Below are 23,705 nucleotides of genomic sequence, written 5' to 3'. Positions count from 1 at the left end.
CCAGGATTATCTTCTGTGTCTGTGTTAATTGGTTTCCCTTTTCTTTGTTGAAGAGGTTCTTTGCAGTCTTTCTGCCTAGTCCGCCATCTTACTGGAACTCTTTATTTTAATTTTTTTTAGTTTGTTTGTTTTTTGTCTATTTTTAAATTATTATTATTATTATTATTATCATCATCCTTTTTATTATTATTCTTTTTTCCTCCCTTCCCAGGTTCTAGTTTTCAACTTTTTCTTTCTTCCCTTTTCCTGGTTCCCAATTTTTCCTTTCTTGTGGTTCTCCCAATTCTTTGTTTTTCTTTTTGTATTTTCCCTTTTTCTTTCATTATTCTCCTACTCTACCTCTTTTCTCTTATTCCCCTGCCCCCAGTATTGCAGGGCTCTTTTTTTTTTTTTTTCTTGTTGTTGTTTTCCATTTCCTTTTTCTACTCATATTTCTTTTGGCTTTTTAAAATATTTCTTTAAAGATTTTCTCTCATTCATTGCATTTCCTCTTTTTTTTTCTTTTAATCCTTTTTTCTATTTTTGGTGATTTTTCCTGTGTATTTATTTAGTGTGTGTTTTACATTATGTTGCTTTTATTTTTTTGATGGTTTGTTTTTATTGTTGTTTTTGTCTAACTGAGTGGGAAACAGCAACTGTGCTCATATGACCCAACCACACCTGCATCTCTTACAGCTCCACCTACTGAGTGATAGCCACTGCTTCCTTCTACACCAACTGGCTAATGATACATGGCCACCAATAAGAGCCTGACTCACCCTTAATTGCTTTTCACAAACAGTTAACAGAGATCTGTGCAGCCACTCTCATTCTTTATCACCCACCAGGAGACAGGTAGTGAGAGTTCATAAGTGCTTCCAACTAGCAAATAGAGGAGCACAGTACCCTGCTTACTCAGATACATCCCCCCTAAAATAAAATAAAATAAAATCTTGAGTGAATCACTCCAACATAAAATCACCAATTAAATATAAATACAACAAAGTCACAGTTTCTCAGAGACAACCAACCATCATAGTCCACACAAAGAAGCAAAATGATACAGTAGAAACAAGGGACCCAGATACAGACCCAGAACACATCCCTGAGGAAGAAGCAGCATTGGAACTCCCTGATAAGGAATTCAAAAGAATTATATTTAGGTGTGTTCACTAGATTGACAGAGAGATCAAGGAACACATAGACAACTTAAGGAAAACACAGACCAAACATTAGAGCAATTTTGGAAGAAAATACAAGAACAAAATGACAAAAAATAAAATAAAAATTAGAAATGGTAAAAAGTTTACACATAGAAATCCAGATGATTAGTACTAAATTTTCAGAAAGAGATAACTCATTGAAAGGGCAAAGGAGTGGAATCAATGCAATGGAGGACAGAATTCTTGAAATTGAAGATAAATACCTGAATACTTCTTTGGAAAGGGATCAAACAAAAAAAAGATCGAAGCAAAATGAAAAAAGCCTAAGATTCATGTGGGATATCATCAAAAGGAACAACCTACATGTAATTGGAATTCCAGAACAGGAAGAGAAAAATAAAACCATTGAGAAAATTGTCCAAGATTTGTTGGAAGAGAACTTCTCTAATATGATGAAAGATGAGAATATATCCATTCAGGAAGTACAACAAACCCCAAACAGGATAGACCCCAAAAGAAAATCACCAAAACATATCATAATCAAATTCACCAAAACCAAGACAAAGAAAAAGTCCTGAAAGCAACATGGGAAAAATGAAAGGTTACCTACAAAGGGCAACGAATAACACTAAGCTCTGATTACTCAGCAGAAACCATGCAGATGAGAAGGCAATGGGATGGTATATATAAAACCCTGAAAGAGAAAAACTCCAACCAAGAATTATATACACTCCAAAACTGACCCTTAAATATGATGGTGAAATTAGGATATTTCCAGATAAGCAGGAATTTGTTAAAAACCAACTGACCTTGCAAGAGATACTAAAGGGAGTCCCTTGAACAGAGAATCAATCATAGCAAACAACAACCAATCATTAATACACATGATGACATAATCCAGAAACCAACACAGTTATGAAGTATCAAAAGTAAAATAAGCTTACAAGATTGTAAACAGGAAACCAGACCATCAATTGGCAAATGAAGACAACTACAAACCAAAAAGTGGGAAAAAAAATCGTGTAGTTACAGAACTTCTAAATGGTGAGGAAGTCAAGAAAGTTGTAAAATAGAATGGGTAGTTCTAAACTTGGGGAGAAAATTACAAATCACAGGATAATCTCAAAGAAAAATGTTGAACCTTCATATCACAATAAAAAAGAGGACAAGCACAAATACTTAGCAAATATTAAAACAAAACTATGAAGGAAATGATAAAATAATTCATAAACAAAATGAACTCAGCACAGAAAATTATACAGGACAAAGAATCCAGGAACACCATAAAAAACACATAAAAAATGACAATAACAAATTCATACTTGTCAATAATTACACTGAATGTCAATGGATTAAATGCACCACTCAAGAGATGGAGAGTTGCAGAATGGGTAAGAAGATATAACCCATCAATATGCTATTTACAAGAAACACATGTTAGAGACAAAGAAAAAAATAGACTAAAAATCAGAAGTGGCAAAAAGATATACCAAGCAACTGGCAACCAAATAAGAGCAGGAGTGGTGATATTAATTCCTGACCAAACTGACTTTAAGACAAAAACCACCTTAAGAGACAAGGGAAGACATTATATAAAGATTAAAGAATCTATCAAACAAGAAGATGTAACCATAATAAATATCTTTGGGTCCAATGATAGAGCCCCAAAATACATAAATCAGACTTTAACAGAATGGAAAGGACAAATAGATGACTACACAGTCATAGTAAGAGACTTTAATACACAACTTTCAATGAAAGATAAAACAACTGGAAAGAAACTCAACAAAGATGCAGAAGAGCTAAACAATACAATCCACCAACTTGACCTTATAGACATCTACAGAGCACTCCACCTAGCAACAGCACAATACACATTCTTTTCCAGTGTACATGGAGCATTCTCCATGATGTACCATATGTCAGGCCATAAAGCAAGGCTTCATAAATTTAAAAACATTGAAATACTACAAAGCACCATTTCAGTTCACAATGCTATCAAATTAGAAATCAACAATAGGGAGATCAATGGAAAAAGCAAACACATGGAAACTGAATAACACCCTCCTTAAGTATGACTGAGTAATAGAAGAAATAAAAAAATGAAATAAAAAAAAATTCCTTGAATCAAACAAGCATGAAAACACAACATGCCAAAATCTTTGGGACACAGCTAAAGCAGTGATCAGAGGCCAATTTATAGCAATAAATGCACACATCAAAGAAGAAGAGTGAGTCAAAATCAGTACTTTAAACCAACATCTCCAACAATTAGAAAAAGAACAGCAAGAAAAGCCTACAGTCACCAGAAGGAAGGAAATATAAATATTTGAGCACAAATCAATGAAACAGAAAATAGAAAGACAATAGAAAAAATGAACAAGACTGTTGTTGTTGCCATCAAGTCATCTCCAACTCATAGTGACCCTATGCACAGTAGAACAAAATACCACCCGGTCCTGCTCCTGTTCAACAATCCTTGCTATACTTGACCTTATCACCGCAGCCACTGTGTCAATCCGTCTCATTGAGGGCCTTCCCCTCTTTCGTCAACCCTCCACCTTACCAAGCATGACATCATTCTCCAGGGACTGGTCTCTTCTGACAACATGACCAAAGCAGGTGAGATGAAGTTTGGCCATTCTTGCTTCCAAGAAGCATTCTGGCTGCACAACTTCTAGGACAGATTTGTTAGTTTTTTAAGCAGTCCATGGTACTTTCAGGATTCTTCAGCAACACCACAATTCAAAAGCATCAACACTTTTTCAGTCTTCCTTATTCTTTGTCCAGCTCTCACGTGCATATGAGCTGACTGAAAACACCATCGCTTGTGTCAGGTGCACCTTAGTCCTCAGGGAGATATCTTTGCTCTTCAGCACTTGAAAGAGGTCTTTTGCAGCTGATTTGCCCACTGCTATATGTCATCTGATATCTTGACTGCTGCTTCCATTGCTGTTGTTTGTAGAACCAAATAATATGAAGCATTTGACAACTTCAATCTTTTCTCCATTTATCGTGATGCTGCTCATAGGTCCAGTAGTGAGGACTTTTGTTTTCTTTATATTGAGATGTAATCCATACTGCAGACTGAATTCTTCAATCTTCATCAGTAAGTGCTTCAAGTCATCCTCACTTTCAGCAAGCAAAGTTGTGTCATCAGTATATTGCAGGCTGTTAATGATTCTTCCTCCAATCCTGATGCCAAGTTCTTCTTCATATAGTCCAGCTTTTAGATTGTTTGCTCAGCATACAGATTGAATAAGTATGGGGAAAGGATACAACTCTGACACACTCCTTTCCTGATTTTAACCATGCAGTGTCCCCTTGTTTTGTTTGAATGACAGCTCCTGGTCTATGTACAGGTTCCCCATAAGTACAATTAAGTGTTCTGGAATTTTCATTCTTCTCACTGTTACCCATAATTTGTTATGATCCACACAATCAAGTGCTTTACCATAGTCAATAAAACACAAGTAAACATCTTTCTGGTATTTTTTGCTTTGAGCCAAGATCCATCTGACATCGGCAATGATATCCCTCACTCCACATCCTCTTCTGAATCCAGCTTGTATTTCTGGAAGTTCTTTGTCAATATACTACTCCAACCATTTTTTAATTATTTTCAGTAAGATCTTACTTGCATGTAATAATAATATTGTTTGATAATTTCCACATTCTGTGGGATGACCTTTCTTTGAAATGGGTACAAATATGGATCTCTTCCAGTCAGTTGGCCATACAGTCATCTTCCAAATCTCTTGGCATAGCTGAGTGAGTGCCTCCAGGAGGCATCCGTTTGTTGAAATATGTCAATGGGTATTCCATCAATTCCCAGAGTCTTGTTTCTCACCAATTCCTTCAGTGCAGCTTTGACTTCCTCCTTCAGTGTCATTGGTTCTTGATCATATGCCACCTCCTGAAATGGATGATCATTCACCAATTCTTTTTGGTACAGTGATTCTGTGTATTCCATCCATCTTCTTTTGGTGTTTCCTCCATCGTTCAACATATTGCCCATGGAATCTTTCAGTGTTGCAGCTCGAGGCTTACATGTTTTCCTCAGTTCTTTCAACTTGAGAAATGTCAAGTATGTTCTTCCCTTTTGGTTTTTTAACTCCAACTCTTTGCACATTTCACTACAATAATTGACTTGGTCTTTTCAAACTGCTCTTTGAAATCTTCTGTTCAGCTCTTTTATTCTGTCGATTCTTCCATTTGCTTTAGCTACTCTCTGTTCAAGGGCAAGTTTCAGAGTCTCTTCTGACATCCATTTTGGTCTTTTCTTCTTTATCTCTTTAATGACCTTTTGCTTTCTTCATGGATGATGTTCTTGATGTCATCCCACAATTCCTCTGGTTTTTGGTCATAGGTGTTCAATACGATGGTCTCTAAATTCCAAAGAGTTATAATCAAGGTCATATTTTGTCTCTCATGGATTTGTTTTAATTGTCTTCAACTTCAACTTGAACTTGCATATGAGCAGTTGATGGTCTGCTCCACACTTTGTGGGAAATTGCAGTTAATGTCATGAGACAAAACATATGTGGACTGCTGTATGGAAAATGAATTTGCTCTGCAAACTTTCACTCAAATCACAATAAAAGTATTTCAAAAAATATTTGATTAAAATTGGAATGGAAGAGGAGTAGAAAGGAACTATGTTGGGGTTGTAGAAAGGGAGTATATCAGTAAATACTTTGCATTAGATCCCACATAGGACCCTTACCTGCAGTTAAAAAAAAAAAAAAATACAATAATCATGGGAGATATAAGTGGTTATTAACACCTTATAGATAAGGAATTAATGATCAGAGATGCTAAATAGCTCACAAAATATTACCCAAATAGTATTCACATCAATCCCATTAAATCCAAAATCCATTTGCATTACACAAACGTCCAACAACAAAGGGAAAGAGGAAGATAAATTACAAGGTATCAACTTCAGAAAGTAACAGGTAGCACTATTATTATACTTATGATATATAACAACATAGAAAACGTTTATAATAGTTGTTTTATGGACAAAAAGAACATCAAATTGTAGGCAACCTGTGATTACTATCATGTAAAAATGAAAAAAAAAATTGATTTGATAAAGTGGTGGTAGGATTATGGGGGATTCTAAATATACCTCTTATTATTGTTCTAAACCACCACTCATCTGTCAATTTGTCATATTTTGGTGACTGTGTGTTGCTATGATGCTGAAAGCTATACCACTGGTATTTCAAATACCAGCAGTGAAACCCATCCAGGTTTCAGTGGAGTTTACAGACTAAAACAGACTAGGAAAACAGACTGGTAATCTACTTCTGAAAATAAAAATTAAGAAAAGTTGTCATTGCATCTGTCTCATAGTGACCTTAAAGGACAGAGTAGGACTGCCCCATTTCTAAGGATGTGTTTGTTGCTTACCAAAGCAGACTGCCACAACTTTCTCCTGTGAATGGCTGGTTGGTTCAAACAGCTCATCTTCTACTTAGCAGCCATGCACATAATCACTGCACCATCCAGCCTCCTTTCCAAAAATTAGCCAATGAAAATCTTATGGATAAGTGCTGGAAGATGAGTCCCTTAGGTTGGAAGGCACTCCAAATACAACTAAGGAAGATCTGCCTTCTCAAATTTGAGAACGGATTGACACAATAGCTGTGACTATGAGCTCAAACACACCTATGGTTGTGAGACTGTCATAGAACAGGGCAACATTTCATTCTGTTATATATAAAGTCAAAAGGAGTTGGAATCAACTCATAGCAACAGCAACAACATTGTTCTACAGATATCTATGGAAAAAATAGAGAAAGATAAGACAATGCATGTTTCTTTCTTTTCTTTCTTTCTTTTTACTTAGCCAATATTTAAATAATTTGTTATCATTAAGTTACAGCATTTTAATATACACACTGAATGGAAATACAAAGATAATTTTCCAAACACTGGGAATAAGATTTTAGGTATGGGGCAAGCTATTGGTTGTCTCATGATTGTTGTTGTTGTTATGTGCCATCGAGTCATACCCAACTTGTAGCAACCCTTCCTTGGGTTTCTGAGGCAGTATCACTATGCAAGTAGATTGCCCCATCTTCCTTCTGAGGAGTGGCTGGTGGGTTTGAACCACCAGCCTTCTTGTTAGCAGTCAAGTGCCTTTAGGCACTATGATATCAGAGCTCCCTGTCTCATGATTATTAAAGTAAAAAATTCTAACTGTTAAAATATCAAAAGCCAAACTCACTACCACTGAGTCAGTTCCAATCCTACTGACCTAGAGGACAGAGTTGAATTGCCCCATAAGATTTCCAAGACTGTAAATTTTTTTTTATTAGGATTTGGGTGAAGATTTACAAAGTAAATTCACTTTTCATACAGCAGTTCACATATACTTTGTCTCATGTCATTGACCAAAATTTACAATGCAGCAGCAAGACTGTAAATTTTTATAGAAGCAGGCTGACTCATCTTTCTCCCACAGCACAAAGCAGCGAGTTCCAACCACAGACCTTTAGGTTAGCAGCTGAATGCCTTAACCACAGTACTACTAGAGCTCCTTTTCTAAGTGCTAGTAGCAATTGATGAATTTTGTTTTCATTAAGTATATTCTAAAAAATAATATACATATTACTGTAGCTAAAACTATCATTTTTAAATTATTTGCATATTCTGAGCTGCTCTTTATGTAAAAACCAAAACCCATCGCCAAAGGGTCTATTCTGACTCCTAGCAACACTATAGGACAAGTAGAACTGTCCCATAGGGTTTCCAAGGCTCTAAGTCTTTTAAAAAGAGATTGTCTCATCTTTCTCAGCAGAGCAGCTGGTGGGTTCCAATGACTGACCTTTGGTTAACAAGCCAAATGCCTTGATAACTGTACCACCAGAGCTCCTTACGCTATGAAATAAAATATTCAATATTTATAAGACAGCAGAGAGTTGGTGTAGGTACTCTCATCTCTCAAGAAAACAGCCTCAATAGTAGAAGTAGCAGACAGTTTAGTTTTCCTCTGTGGGACTTTTCATTATCTGGAATCCATGGCATCACAGCAGTGGCCAAAACGAGGCCAGGAGCTGATTGTGGAACAGACCATCAACTTCTCATTTGCAAGTTCAAGTTGAAGTTGAAGACAATTAAAACAATTCCACAAGAGCCAGTATTACCTTAATTATATCCCTCCTGAATTTAGAAACCATTTAAAGAATAGATTTGATGCATTGAACACTAATGACCGAAAACCAGAGGAATTGTGGGATGACATCAAGAACATCATCCATGAAGAAAACAAAAGGTCATTAAAAAGACAGAAAGGAAGAAAAGACCAAAATAGATGTCAGAAGAGACTCTGAAAATTGTCCTTGAACGGAGAGTAGCTAAAGCAAATGGAAGAAACTACATGATAAAAGAATTGAACAAAAGATTTCAAAGAGCAGCTTGAGAAGACAAAGTCAATTATTATAATGAAATGTGCAAAGACATGGAGTTGGAAAACCAAAAGGGAAGAACATGATCAGCATTTCTCAAGCTGAAAGAACTGAAGAGGAAATTTAAGACTCAAGCTGCAATATTGAAAGATTCTATGGGCAATATATTGAATGATGCAGGAAACATAAAAGAAGGAATACACCGAATCACTGTACCAAAAAGAATTGGTTGATGTTCATCCATTTCAGGAGGTAGCATATGATCAAGAGCCAATGGTATTGAAGGAAAAAGTCAAAGCTGCATTGAAGGAAGTGGCAAAAAACAAGGTTCCAGGCATTGACGGAATGCCCATTGAAATGTTTCAACACATGGGTGCCACACTAGAGGCACTCACTCTGCTATACCAAGAGATTTGGAAGATGGCTACCTGACCAACTAACTGGAAAAGATCCATATCTGTACCCATTTCAAAGAAAGGTGATCCCACAGAATGTGGAAATCATTTAACAATATCATTAATATTGCACACAAGTAAAATCTTACTGAAGATAATTCAAAAATGATTGCAGCAGTATATTGACAGAGAACTTCCAGAAATGCAAGGTGGATTCAGAAGAGGACGTGGAACGAGGGATATCTTTGCTGATGTCGATGGATCTTGACTCAAAGCCAGGAATACCAGAAAGATATTTACTTGTTTTATTGACTATGCAAAAGCATTCAGTTGTGTGGATCATAACAAAATATGGATAACATTGAGAAGAACAGGAATTCCAGAACACTTAATTATGCTCATGAGGAACTTGTACATAGACCAGAGGCTGTTGTTCAAACAGAACAAGGGGACACTGCATGGTTTAAAATCAAGAAGGGAGTGTGTCAGGGTTGTATATTTTCACCATATTTATTCAATCTGTAGGCTGAACAAATAATCCTAGGAGCTAGACTATATGAAGAAGAATGTGGCATCAGGATTGAAGGAAGACTCACTAACAACTTGCATTATGCAGATTACAAAACTTTGCTCAGTGAAAGGGAGGATGACTTGAAACACTTACTGATGGATATTGAAGACTACGATCTGCAGTATGGATTACACCTCAATATAAAGAAAACAAAAATCCTCACAACGGGACCAATAAGCAGCATCATGATAAATGGAGAAAACATTAAAGCTGTCAAAGAGTTCACATTACTTGGTTCTACAATCAACACCAATGGAAGCAGCAGTCAAGATATCAGACATCGTATAGCATTGGACAAATCTGTTGCAAAGCACCCCTTTCAAGTGGTGAAGAACAAAGATGTTTTCTTGAAGAGTAAGGTGTACTTGACATGGCTTGCCATGGTATTTTCAATTGCCTCATATGCATGTGAGAGCTGGACAGTGAAAATGGAAGACAGAAGAAGAGTCAATCCTTTTGAATTGTGGTGTTGGAGAAGAATGCTGAAAGAAGCATGGACTGCTAAAAGAACTAACAAATCTGTCCTGGAAAAAGTGCAGCCGGAATGCTCCTTGGAAGTGAGAATGGCCAAACTTCATCTCACCTACTTTGGTCATGTTGTAAGAAGGGATCATTCCCTGGAGATGGATATCATGCTTGGCAAAGTGGAGGAACAATGAAAAAGGGGAAAGCACTCAATGAGATGGACTGACACCATGGCTGCAACGATGGGCTCATGTATAACAAGAGTCGTGGGGCTGGCACAGGACTGGGCAGTGTTTCATTTGATTGTACATGAGGTCACTATGAGTCGGACATGATTCGATGGCACCTAACAACAACAAGCAGCAGTGGTAGCAATGCTGTCCCTCCAAAGAGCAGACCTTCACTACCTGGTGGCCTTTTAACTCATCTCGTGTCTGATGAGCCAACTCCCCTAGATGAGCTGAGCCACCTCATTGGTAATGTGGCACCCAAACCAAAGCCAGTTCTGAGGATGGACTTTATAGGCAAATCTCATGAATGTCAGAGAATAATAGCAGAGAGCATATATCATTCAACCACTGATATTCTCTGGAGACCTTTTCATGTCACTCAGAGCAGCAATGACATGAAAAAGTCTCTGGTCCTCAGAAGTGCATATTCTAAGGCAGTCCTTGAGTGCTTGCTGTGGATGTAGTCTTCCACCTTCAGACTTTGTTCTATGTTTCAGTGTCAAAAAGTCCTGTGGTAGATGTCTCAGTAACTCATCCTCCAGTCTTGCTTTGCAACCAGCTATGTAACCTCAAGGAGCTCTGGTGGCACAGTACCTAAGGCATTTGACTGCTAACCAGAAGGCTGGTGGTTCAAACCCAGCAGCCACTCCTCAGAAGAAAGATGGGGCAATCTACTTCCATAGTTATACTGCCTCGGAAACCCAAGGAGGGGTCACTGTGACTCGGATTGGACTCACAGCAGTGAGTTTGTTTTTTGGTTTATTTAACTTCAGGCAATGGCCCAGTCTCCAGGTCCTCAATTTCCTAATCTCAGAGTCGGTCAGACTCAGAACTCCTCTAAACTAAGCCTATGGGTCTAAGTAATTTCTGAGCTGTATTTCACCAGTTCTGATATTTGATCATAATAACAGATGAAATGCGAAAAAAGGATTTAAGCTGTAATATTAACATTTATGGCAGTAATCTAAACATTATTGCATACAAGTAGCTATTTAAGTCTATATTCCTCCTAAGAAGGTACTAAACTTATTTATCTATGGCTAATTGTGGTAATAAATCCAAATTTAACTGCACATCATGAAGGCTCAAGGACTGCACAGAATAAGAAGAGGATTAAAGTCAGGCAGAGTGTGTTTTAACATCTTGCCCTCATCTTTGCTAAGGGATTTTCTTAATCTCCTTAAGCCTCAGTTTCCTACTCTGTGGACTAGCATTATCTGTTTTTGAGGATTATGATAAGGATTAATAAAATAAATAAAGCTAATTAATTAGTCCAACGACTGCCACCTGGTAGGGATTTTAATAGCTAGTAACTATCACCATGGTGCTACACCACAGCAGCTTTTATGGCTAATGCTGATCAGCCTTATCAGTTGAGCAGCAACCCATGCAGATTTAAAGGCAGAGAAATAAACCAGGCAGCATCCATTTTGCTGGCTTTATGGAGACAGACTAAAAGTGGAAATGTGCCAAAAAAGAAATCCAAGGAGAGGTAGATGACAAAAACAAGAAGAAATAAACACAGGAGAATGCAGATAAACGTGGGAGAAAAAGACTCAGCTAAGGGGAAAACTATTTTGATTCCGTGTCAAGTATGTAACTGATAAAGTCCTGACCCTTCCCAGGCTGAGTTGATGGTGGTCACTGAGTTTCAATGTGATCCCAAGAACACACTGACCCAGATTTAGCTTCAGTGCATCTATATGTAGATCCAATGGTAATTTTAAAACGTGATAAGCCTTTAGCTACAACAGGAAAGCTGTGGCAATAGTTTGTTGGTTTTAAGTAAGAACATTTCCTGATATACTCTGCTTCCTAATAACTAAAAGCAGACACCAAAACAAGAGAAAAACTCCTGGGCTTCCCAAAACTTTTGCACATATCTGAGTGATGCTTCTAAAGGGTAATCAAAGGCATCACAAACTAGAAAGGCATAGCTTTGTTGTTTAGGGACTGAAGTGAGTGCTTCCAAAAATTTAAACTAAACCAACTGCCATGGAGTCACCACTCATAGTGATCCTTTAGGACAGAGTAAAACTGCCCCATAGAGTTTCCAAGGCTGTAAATCTTTATGGAACCAGACTGCTTCATCTTCTGTGGGGTGGCTGCTGGGTTTGTACTGCAGACCCTTTGACGAGTAGCTGAATATTTTAACCACTACACCAACAGAGGGAGCTCTGGTAGTGTAGTGCCTAAGGCTTGACTGCTAACCAGAAGGCTGGCAGTTCAAATCCACCAGCCACTCCTTGGAAGGAAGGCTGGGCAATCTATTTCCACAGTGATACTGTCTCAGAAACCCAAGGAGAGGTCAGTATGAGTTGGATCCAACTTGACACCAGTGACTGACACCAACAGAGCTCCCTAAATGAGTGCTTAGGAACCTAACAGCAAACTCCACATGGGAAATGCTTATTGTTGTTTGTTGTTATGGGCCGTCGAGTCAGACCTGACTCATAGCGACCCTTCCTTGGGTTTCCGAGGCAGTATCACTACAGAAGTAGATTGCCCCATCTTCCTTCCGAGGAGTGGCTGGTGGGTTTGAATCACCAGCCCTCTGGTTAGCAATCCAGTGCCTTAAGCACTACGCTACCAGAGCTCCCCTTAATGCTGAGAAATGAATGCACATAGAAGTTCACAGATTAATTCAAATAAATTGCATTTTCTCATCATGCCATCATGAGAAGATCCGCTTTTCTCTTTATACATTTTTCAAGTTCTGCTCCAATGACATCATCTTTGTGATTTTTTTTTCCTTCACAACTATAATCCAAGAGGTCATTTTACCCCACTAGGCCCTCCCATAACATCATTTACACTTTCCTCATGACATATTTTGTTTTATAACATATAGTTTGTTTTTTTGCCTGTCTTTTCCTCATCAGGATGTAAATTCTTCTAGGATAGAGCAATTGGTTTATTATTTCTGAATGTCACCAATTACAAGTATACATTTCCACATGTTATAGGTACTCACTAAATATTTGTTAAATAAATGGTTTATTACAAAAAAAATCAACAGTATCCTGGAAAAAAAATTTAGCTATAGATTTAGATGCTATAGAATGTGGCAGACAAATATCTACTAATAGGCTTTCCTCCTACTATACCTTTCTAGAATAGCCAGCCACTCCAAGGGGCCCTGGAGCCACTCCAAGGCCATAGCGGTTATGAAGTCAGAGGATCCCATATCTTCAATGGAAACTTTAGTTTCATCAAGTTCTTTCAGGTCTCACAAGCCTATTCTTTCTCCTGAGACATTTATCATCTTTTCATTTGATCAGTTTTAAGAACCTTGTAATATGTGGAGTCATAGAAGTCAAGACATTTTTATTTATTCATTAATTCACTTACTGAATAAATCTCTTAAGTACTTCCCATAAACTACATATTGGGGATAAAAGAACAAACACAAAGTCTCCCTTTAAGGACTTCCTAATATAGCAGGAGAAACAATGGCTCATGAGGACAACAACTATGTCTACCTTGTTCTCTGCCATGTCCTCCTGCTTGACACAGATCTTGGCATGTCTGGGGCACTCAGTCAATATTTTTTAAGGAGTTTATCAAAAATGATATGTTATACAGAGGTATGGGTAAAGTTGGTTTGGAGTACATGGAAGGCAGGGATTTGTTCTATTAGAGAGAGAAGTATAAGCAGTGGCTTAAGAGCAGGGAGGGCACCATTACCAAACCTTAAAAAATGAATAGAAACATGTTCAACTGGAAAAGGGCTAAGACTTCCACAGGTCAAGTGAACGTCATGAGAGATGGGAAAGTTTATGACAGACCCATCTGTATGACTAGTTAGTTAATGTGTTAGGCTAAGTTCTCTAGAGACGCAAAACCAGTAAAGCTTAGAGAGAGAGAGAGAGAAATTTATCTTAGGAAAATGGCTCACACACTTATAGAACCTGGTAAGTCCAAAGTTCTTGGATCAAACATCAAGCTGGAGGGGCTGACAAGCTCAAGGTTGGCAGGTAGTATACTGGCTATTGACTCCAACAAATGACGAATCCAAGATCTCCAGGTCGAATGGTGGATTGTTCACTCATGGACAGTTGTAGGCAGCACAACAGGATCCTGATCCACAGAAGAGAGTCTCTTTTTCCCGGGATGTCCATAAATATATTGGAAGCAGGCCACATCCCTAGGAAAACTCCTTTTCAGCTGATGCACTGCTCAAAACATATACATCCAATCTTATCATGGGAATAACCCACATCACAACTACTTAAACCACACAGAATTGTGGTCCAGCCAAGTTGACACACAGCTCCAACTATCACAGTCAGTCTTACTTTTCTTTAATTTGGAAAACATTTTGAGAATTTGATGACTACTTTGATCAAATTGCTCCCAGGGGTGGGGTGAGAGGCAGGGAATACACTTAAATGTATACAAAAGAACTACTTTTTTGCAAAGTTTTGGCCAAGGTCCCAAGATTAATAATAAAATAAGTGCCACATACCCCATATTTGAAATTTAGGTACTATACCACCTAGACAGGATGGAGGTGGGGGAAAAAAAAAAAAAGGTGTTGAAAATCCTTGGCTCATCATGATGTTATATGAGAGGTTTAGGGGAAGGGAAGTTCACACTATCACATGGGTTGTTGTTTCCCTCCTTACTGGTTCTTATGGTAGGAAGGGACCACAGAAAGGAGTGGGGGTACATTTTAACCCTCTCCTCTTAAGGCAAGTAAGAGGGCCAAGGAATCAGCACAAAGTACTTGGGAGACACAAAGTGCTAGGGTCACCTCATTACTGAGAAATATAAAGAAACTGATTGACTGGAAGCAACAGAGAGAGAATGACAGGGATGGACTGGAAGTGGGCTGCATTTCTGCAAAGATGGTTGAGTTCCCTTTGTGCCAAAGGAGTAAACTGGCTTGAGGTCTGTTTGAAAGGGATACATCCAAAGTGCTTCTTGAAAAAGAGAGATTGCTAAGCAAAATGACCCAGCAGAGAAGTAAACACCTAAGACCTGTAGGTGGAGGCAGCCAGCTGGAAGAGCCAAGATGGCATTGGACATTCTCAATGAGTGGACTTTCTGAGAAACCCACAAAAATGCATCAGGAAGAAAATATAAAATTAAATCTTAGCAATATCAGCCTGAATCCCTTCTGCAATTCCCTTCTGTACCTTGGCCAGTTGTGAAGTGACCAGAAATCTCATCCAGTTAGTGGTGAGAAGCTGCTAAAGTAAGGCAAAAAGATGCTGAGTGAACTTCCAGAACTACAGCAGACCAATTGGGACAGAAGGAAGCTCCAACCCAGATAAGAGTTTGCTGCTTTAATTAGTACACTGGATTAGACTTTTTAATTTCTGAAATAGAATTGGGTTATGACTGGAAAGGATCAGAGAAGTCTACAAAAGTTGCCAAAGTTGTATCCAGAGGTAAAGGAATTTAGTACATCTAGCATGTTTGAAAGGACAGTGGCTCATCAAATTATTTTGAGGCCAGTTCATTTAATACAACAGTTATACACACAATTGCATATACATAAGGCTAAGAGAGCACCGCAGAATATGAAGATGTCAAGGTGTGTGGTGAGAGAAAAATGGAAGAAGAGGCCAGCACAGTTATCCAAGCAGACTTATTGTTTCTCTGAAACTTATAAATAAGACATGGAATTCGTCTTCCAGAAGTTTTACTCTAAGAAGAAAATAAGTATAAACAAATTATTACAGTGTAACAGAAATGTATAAATACCATGAGAGATATGGGAATACAGAAGAAAAGGACATTCCCAAAGCCCAAAGAGCTATGAGAATTCAGAAGAAAGAGACGTGATTTCTTCCTGATATGGAGTCAGGACAGACTTTATGGAAAACACAGAGTTCATCCTGGTCAAGTGCAGGATTATGAAATGTGGGACATTCCATCTGGAGGCAGTAATAAATGCAAGTGGTTCCCTGTGGCTGCCATAACAAAACACCACAAACTGGGTGGCTTAAAATAATACAAATTTATTCTCTAAAATTTCCAGAGGTTAGACATCCTAAATCAAGATATCAGCAGAGTTAGTTGCTTCAGAGGCTCTGAGAGACAATCTGTTCCATGCCTCTCTCCTAGCTTTTGGTGGTTGCTGGAGATCTTTAGCATTCCTTGGCTTTCAGGTTCATCACTCCAATGTTTGCCTCTGTTGTTATGTGGCTTCTCTGTGTCTCTCTGTTTCTGTGTCTCTTAACATGGCCTTCTTATAAGAACACCAGTCACTGGATTTAAGGCCCATTGTAATCTACCAAGACTTCATCTTAACTCTGTCTGCAAAGATGTATTTGCAAATAGTCACAAATATTTTCCAGGGGACATGAATTTTGCAAGGATACTATGTTAGTTGTCTAATGCTTCTATAACAGAATAACACAAATGGACGGCTTTAACAAACAGAAATCTATTTTCTCCCAATTTAGGAGGCTAGAAGTCTGAACTCAGGACACTGGCTCTAGGGGAAGGCTTTCTCTCTGTGTTGGTGTTGGCTCTGGGGAAGGTCCTTGTTCCTTCAGTTTCTGTTTCTTGGTTCTTGGAGATCTCCATGTAGCTTGGTATCTACCACCATCTTTCCTTGCTTAATCTGTTCCTTTTACATTTTACAAGATATTGACTCAAAATAAATCTTAATCTTGCCTCATTAACATAACAAAGACAACCTATTTCCAAAGGGGATTATAACCAAAAGCATAGAGGTTAGAATTTATAACATAGATTCTGGGGACACAATTCAAAGCATTACAGATACTATTCTCTCAAGGAACCCTTGATTGCCAACTGAGAGGTCAGCAGTTCATATCTACCAGCTGTCCCTTGGGAGAAAAGCCTGGTGATCTACCCCATAAAGATTACAGCCTAGAAAACCCTGTGGGGTGGCTCTACTCTGTCCTATAGGGTCACCTTTTGTCAGAACCAACTTAATGGCACACATCTATTTGCCTAGTACAGGTGGCGAGGAAGGACCTGAGAGACCCCTATAAGGATCCAGAGTGGAGGATACAGGAGAGGAAACATAGAAAATAATCCTCTCAAGAAAGTGTCATGAATGCAGGACACTGTGGAGTTTAAGGGAGCTCTGATGGTGTAGCACCTAAGGCACTTGACTGCTTATCACAAGGCTGGAGGTTCAAATCCACCAGCCACTCCTCAGAAGGAAGATTGGGCAATCTACTTCCTTAGTGATACCACCTTGGAAACCCAAGGAGGGGTCATGAGTCAGATCCAACTTGAAGACAGTGAGTTTGGTTTTGGTTTGGTTTATGGAATTTAAGCAAAAGAGTGAATGAGCTCCAGAAAATATTTGATAAGCAAATATCCTGATCAGATCAGATATGTGCTTCAACAAAAAAAAACTCACACCAACGTATAAAAAGGAGAGAGAACGCCTGGAATTAAGAAGGGCCAGCTATTTGTTTATACTTATTTTCTTCTTAGAGTAAAACTTCTGGAAGACGAATTCCATGTCTTATTTATAAGTTTCAGAGAAACAATAAGTCTGCTTGGATAACTGTGCTGGCCTCTTCTTCCATTTTTCTCTCACCACACACCTTGACATCTTCATATTCTGGGGTGCTCTCTTAGCCTTATGTATATGCAATTGTGTGTATAACTGTTGTATTAAATGAACTGGCCTCAAAATAATTTGATGAGCCACTGTCCTTTCAAACATGCTAGATGTACTAAATTCCTTTACCTCTGGATACAATTTTGGCAACTTTTGTAGACTTCTCTGATCCTTTCCAGTCATAACCCAATTCTATTTCAGAAATTAAAAAGTCTAATCCAGTGTACTAATTAAAGCAGCAAACTCTTATCTGGGTTGGAGCTTCCTTCTGTCCCAATTGGTCTGCTGTAGTTCTGGAAGTTCACTCAGCATCCTTTTGCCTTACTTTAGCAGCTTCTCACCACTAACTGGATATCTGACATGCAGAGAGGATCGCTCTCTTTTAACACCCATATCCTCTTTATAACAATATTATTTTCAGTAATAATCATGAAATAAAAAAGTAATAACAGTTAACAGAAGGATACATGCATTAAAGACTCTCTTCTATAACTTCATAATATAATTATACCAGTAAAATATTGAAAACAAAATAAATATTATAGGATAAAAGATATATTAACAATACTTTTTAATTTATTTTTTTTAATTTTAACTATTTAAATTTTCTTTTTAATTTTTTATTTTGGGGAAAATTTTATACCTACATAGATGCACTACACATATTCATTACTGCCACCACAGTAATGAATATTCATTACTGCCACCGTAATGATTATTATGATTATATATTTTGCTTAAGACCCTTAACTTGTGCAACTTTATCACAATGTTATTTGCATCCTCCTGTTCAATTGTGATTATAGCCAGATTTACTTATTTTCTTCCATCAGAACTGATTGAAGAATGTGTTTCATGAATTTTTATTTTGAAAAGTTCTTTTCATATAAAGCAACAAATATACTACAAGTTGTTAGGAAAATTCTTAAATATAAGGATAATTGGGCTAAGTATTCATAAAAATCCCATTTCACAATAATTCCAAGGAAATGGAAACACAAATAAAAACCACACGTGGCCACATAGATTAACTAAAAGTAACAAATTCAAATTCTGCTTTTTTTATCTTTACAGACCCTGGTCTTTCACTGTTTATTCCACATCTACTATTTAAATGTAAGAATATGTAATACCACGGAGTTGGGAGAGCTTAACTACACCTGAAGCACACTTGAATACTTCTCACCATTACCTATTCTGGAAGTCTGTATATGTCAGGGACTGAACATATAACCAGAAGTTCTCTAAATAAATGTCTACAGAGAATGCAATGTTTATATAAAAGATAAGTAAGTAATAAATGTACTAGTTTGAAGCTTCTATAATTTGAAATTCTTTAGTATATCAACAACAGATTTTTTAGAGGAGAAGTATTTTGTCACTGACATCATTTAGAGTTAAAAGTGCAGGATATATCAAAAAGCAAACATGTTTTTAGTCACTTATATTGTTGTTTTAAAATTTTCTACACTTTAAAATGCACTCTCTTATGACTATATGGGAGCTCTGGTAGCATAGTGCCTAAGACACTTGACTGCTAACCAGAAGGCTGGTGGTTCAAACCCACCAGCCACTCCCCAGAAGGAAGATTGAGCAATCTACTTCCATAGTGATGCTACCTCAGAAACCCAAGGAGGGGTTGCTATGGGTTGCATCTGACTCAACGGCAATGGTTGTGTTTGTTATGACTATAACCAGGGCAACCATTTTCATCACTCTATCTTAGAATCAAGGAGCCTGATGACATAGGGCCTAAGGCATTTGACCACTAACCAGAAGGTGGACAGTTCAAACCACTAGCCACTCCATGGAAGGAAAATTGGGCAATGTACTTCCATAAATATTTACCACCTCAGAAACCCAATGGGAGTCGCAGTTGGAATCTGCTCTATAGCTGTGAGTTTGGATTTTGGTTTGGATCTTAAAATCCACCAAAGAGATGAGAAAGGAAAATAGTAACCGGTATTTCTTAATTATCAACACTGTGCCAGATAGGATGTTAGATTCTTCTGTAAGAATAATCCCTTGAAGAGATTTCTATTTTACCATGTAAGATGAAGAAAATGAAGATAAATTGCCTAAAATTGCCCAGCTAAGTAAGCAATGAGGTTGGAATTCAAACAGAGGTTTTTCTGATTCTAAAGCATAAACTGGTTGTGGCAAATTTAAATAATTTGTAGTTGGGGCTTGAACTTTTACAGCATCAGGAGAAAGGAGCAAAAAGCATGGCTGAGACAGAATGGACTAAATCTGACATATTCTATGTGGAAAAAAAAGGAGATGGTGAAATCCAATCCTTGAAACTTGCCAAGAGCAGAGTCAGGCAATTTTCATGACACCAATATTAGCAGTTGCCAATCAATGAGTAAAATTACTGTGACATGGAGAAAAATCTACCTACCAGGACTCTGGTTAGGGCGAGATTTGTATATGCTTTGAGTGAATACTTTGGTAAACTGGGATAGGCAGGAGCATTCTCTTGAGATAACAGATGATCACAGATGGACTTCTAAGTATGGAGAGTCTAGATCAAAGATTACAGACTTAAGTATGGACTATACCTCAAGACAAAAGAAACAAAAATCTTCACAACTGGATCAAAAACCAACATCTTGATAAATGGAGAGAAGACCAAAGCTGTCAAAGATTTCATTTTACTTGGATCCACAATCAACATCCATGGAAGCACCAGTCAAGATATCAAATGATGTGTGTTGTTGTTATTAGTTGTTGTTAGGTGCCATAGAGTGAGATCTGACTCATAGTGACCCTATGGACAACAGAATGAAAAACTGCCTGGTTCTGCACCAGCCTCACAATCCTTTTCATATCTGAGCCCATCATTGTAGCCGCGGTGTCAATCCATCTCGTTGAGGGCCTTTCCCTTTTTCACTGTTCCTCCACTGAAACAAAGTATGATATCTTTCTCCAGGGAATGGCCCCTTCTGACAAAATGACTAAAGTAAGAGAGATGAAGTCTGGCTATTCTTGCTTCCAAGGAGCATTCCAACTGCACTTCTTATAGGATAAATTTGTTAGTTCTTCTGCAGTCCATGGTATTTTTAGTATTCCACAACTCAAAAAGCATCAACTCTTCTTTGGTCTTCCTTATTCATTGTCCAGCTTTCACATGCGTATGAGGCAATTGAAAATACCATGGCTTGGATTAGGCATGCCTTAGTCTTCAAAGTGACATCTTTGCTCTTCAGCACTTTAAAGAGGTCTTTTGCAGCAGACTTTCCCAGTGCAATAGTCCTCTAATTTCTTGACTGCTACGTTGGTGTTGATTGTGAAACAAGTAATATGAAATCTTGACAACTTCATTCTTTTGTCCATTTATCATGATGCTGCTAATTGGTTCAGTTGTGAGGATTTTTGTTTTCTTTATGTTGAGGTGTAATCCGTACTGCTGATTATAGTCGTTAATCTTCTTTAGTAAGTGCTTCAAGTCATCTTCACTTTCAGCAAGGAAGATTGTGTGATCTGAATAGTGTTGGGCAAATCTGCTACAAAGAACCTCTTTAAAGTGTTTAAAAGCAAAGATGTCACTTTGAAAACTAAGGTGTGCCTGACCCAAGCCATAGTATTTTCAAAAGCTTCATATTCATGTGAGAACTGGAGAGTAAATAAGGAAGACTGCAGAACAATTTTTGGTTTTGAATTGTGGTGTTGGCAAAGAATGTTGAAGGTACCATGGACTACTGCCAGAAGAAGGAACAAATTTGTCTTGGAGGAAGTACAGCCCAGCCAGAATATTATTTAGAAACAAGAATGGTCAGATTTCGTCTCACTTACTTTGGTCATGTTGGTAGAAGGAACCAGTCCGAGGAGAAGGATATCAGGCTGGGTAAAGTGGAGGGTCAGCATAAATGTGGAAGACCCTCAAGGAGATGGATTGATACAATGCTACAATGATGTAGCAACAATTGTGAGGGTGGTACAGGACTGGGCAGAGTTTCATTCCGTTGTACATAGGGTCACTATGAGTTGGAACCAACTCAACTGCACTTACCAACAGTTCCTGGGTGGTGCAAATGGTTAATAAGCTTAGCAACTAACTGATAGGTTAGAGGTTCAAGTCTACCCAGAAATACCTCAGAAGAAAGCTTGGTGATCTGTAACTGTGCAACACAGTTCTACTGAGACACACCTGGAGATTCCATGAGTCAGAATCAAGTTGGCAGCAATTGGGATTTATTATTATTATTATTAATTAACCATATAACTTGTACTTTTCTGAGCAGGAAATGCAACTTTGAAGGCAGAGCTAAATTGCTCAAGAAGTAGAGAATAGACTAAGTTATCTATGATTTTCAAGTGTCATGCAATGCCCCAGTCAGCTCAATCTTTCTTCCTAGTAAAAAGGAAAAATATATATTTTTCAAATATGTTGGTTTCTAGAGTCAGCAAATAACTAGTTTTCTAAATATACCTACATTAGGGCAGTATTTCTTGAAAATATAACATAGATGGATGAAAGACAGATAGATACATGACAGATAGATAGATAGAGAGAGAGATGGAAAGAACAATGGTAAGGGAATAGGTTTGCAGGGCCAATCTGCACGATCAGGAATGTAGACTCTCAAGCAATTTAGGGCCATTCTGTTCACACCATTTGAATTGATAGCATCTTTCCAGTCAACATACTTCCCAGGATAATTCCCTCTGACACTTCTGTTCCTTTTCTTATGTGAGTAGGATCTTATTTCTTTTCCTATCATCTATTATTCCCATGGCTCTTTACTGATAAGATGAAGTAGTTTGTGCTCACCTTTCTAGCAAACTCTTGGTCATATTGTCATGGAACCCACATGGTCAACTGCAGGGAGTACACTGTACTAACACCAGCTGCCACTATGGGGCAGCAGAAAGCTATTTCTCTGCTTATCTCAGGGTATCATTTAATTTTAGTTTAGGGACCCACCAGCCTCTCCTCGGAAGGAAGATGGGGCAATCTACTTCCGTAGTGATACCGCCTTGGAAACCCAAGGAGGGGTCGCTATGAGTCAGCCGATCTGACAGCACATAACAACAACAGCAACAGGAGCTCTTCTAACCAGAGGCTGGTGGTTCAGACCAACCAGCCACTCCTCTGAAGGAAGGTTGGACAATCTACTTCCATAGTGATACAGCCTTGGAAACCCAAGGAAGGGTCACTATGAGTTGGGTCCAACTCCATGGCACATAACAATAACAAGAACAGGAGCTCTGGTGGCATAGTGCCTTAGGCATTTGACTACTAACCAGAAGGCTGGTGGTTCAAACCCACCCCCCACTCTTGAGAAGGAAGGTTGGGCAATCTACTTCTGTAGTGATACCACCTCGGAATCCGAAGGAGGGGTCGCTATGAGTCGGGTCCAACTCAACAGCAGTGAGTTTGGTTTTTTGGTTTTTTGGACTGAACACAAGGAGTACTGGTGGTTCAGTGGTTAAAGTATTTGGCTACAAACTGAATGATTGGTGGTTTGAGCCCACCAGCCACTCCATGGGAGAAAGGCAGTCTGCTTCCATAAAGATTATGGCCTTGGAAACGCTCTGGGGTAGTGCTGCTCTGTCCTATAGGGTCTCTATGAGTTGGAATTAACTTGATGGCAATGGGTTTGATTTTTTTTTTTTTTTTTAGGACTGAACATTATCATTCAATATATCTATATTATGTAAAAAAAAAAAACTTTTATATGGGCAATTCTTAAACAAAGGGCCTGTTTTGACTAATTCTTAAATCTATCGTTATTATTGGTTGTCAACAAGTCAACTCAAACTCATGGCAACCCCTTGTGTGAGAGTAGAACTGTCTCATAGGGTTTTCTTGGATTTAATCTTAATGGCAGATGGCCAGGACTTTTCTTCTGAGGTACCGCTGGGTAGGTTCTAACCACCAACATTTGTGCCTCTAGTAAATCCATAGAAACTTTAAATATAT

Source organism: Orycteropus afer, unplaced genomic scaffold, assembly GCF_000298275.1.
Source record: "Orycteropus afer afer isolate SDZICR_OR568_19922 unplaced genomic scaffold, OryAfe1.0 scaffold00185, whole genome shotgun sequence".
NCBI classification, from domain to species: Eukaryota; Metazoa; Chordata; class Mammalia; order Tubulidentata; family Orycteropodidae; genus Orycteropus; species Orycteropus afer.
This window is presented reverse-complemented; position numbering follows the sequence as displayed.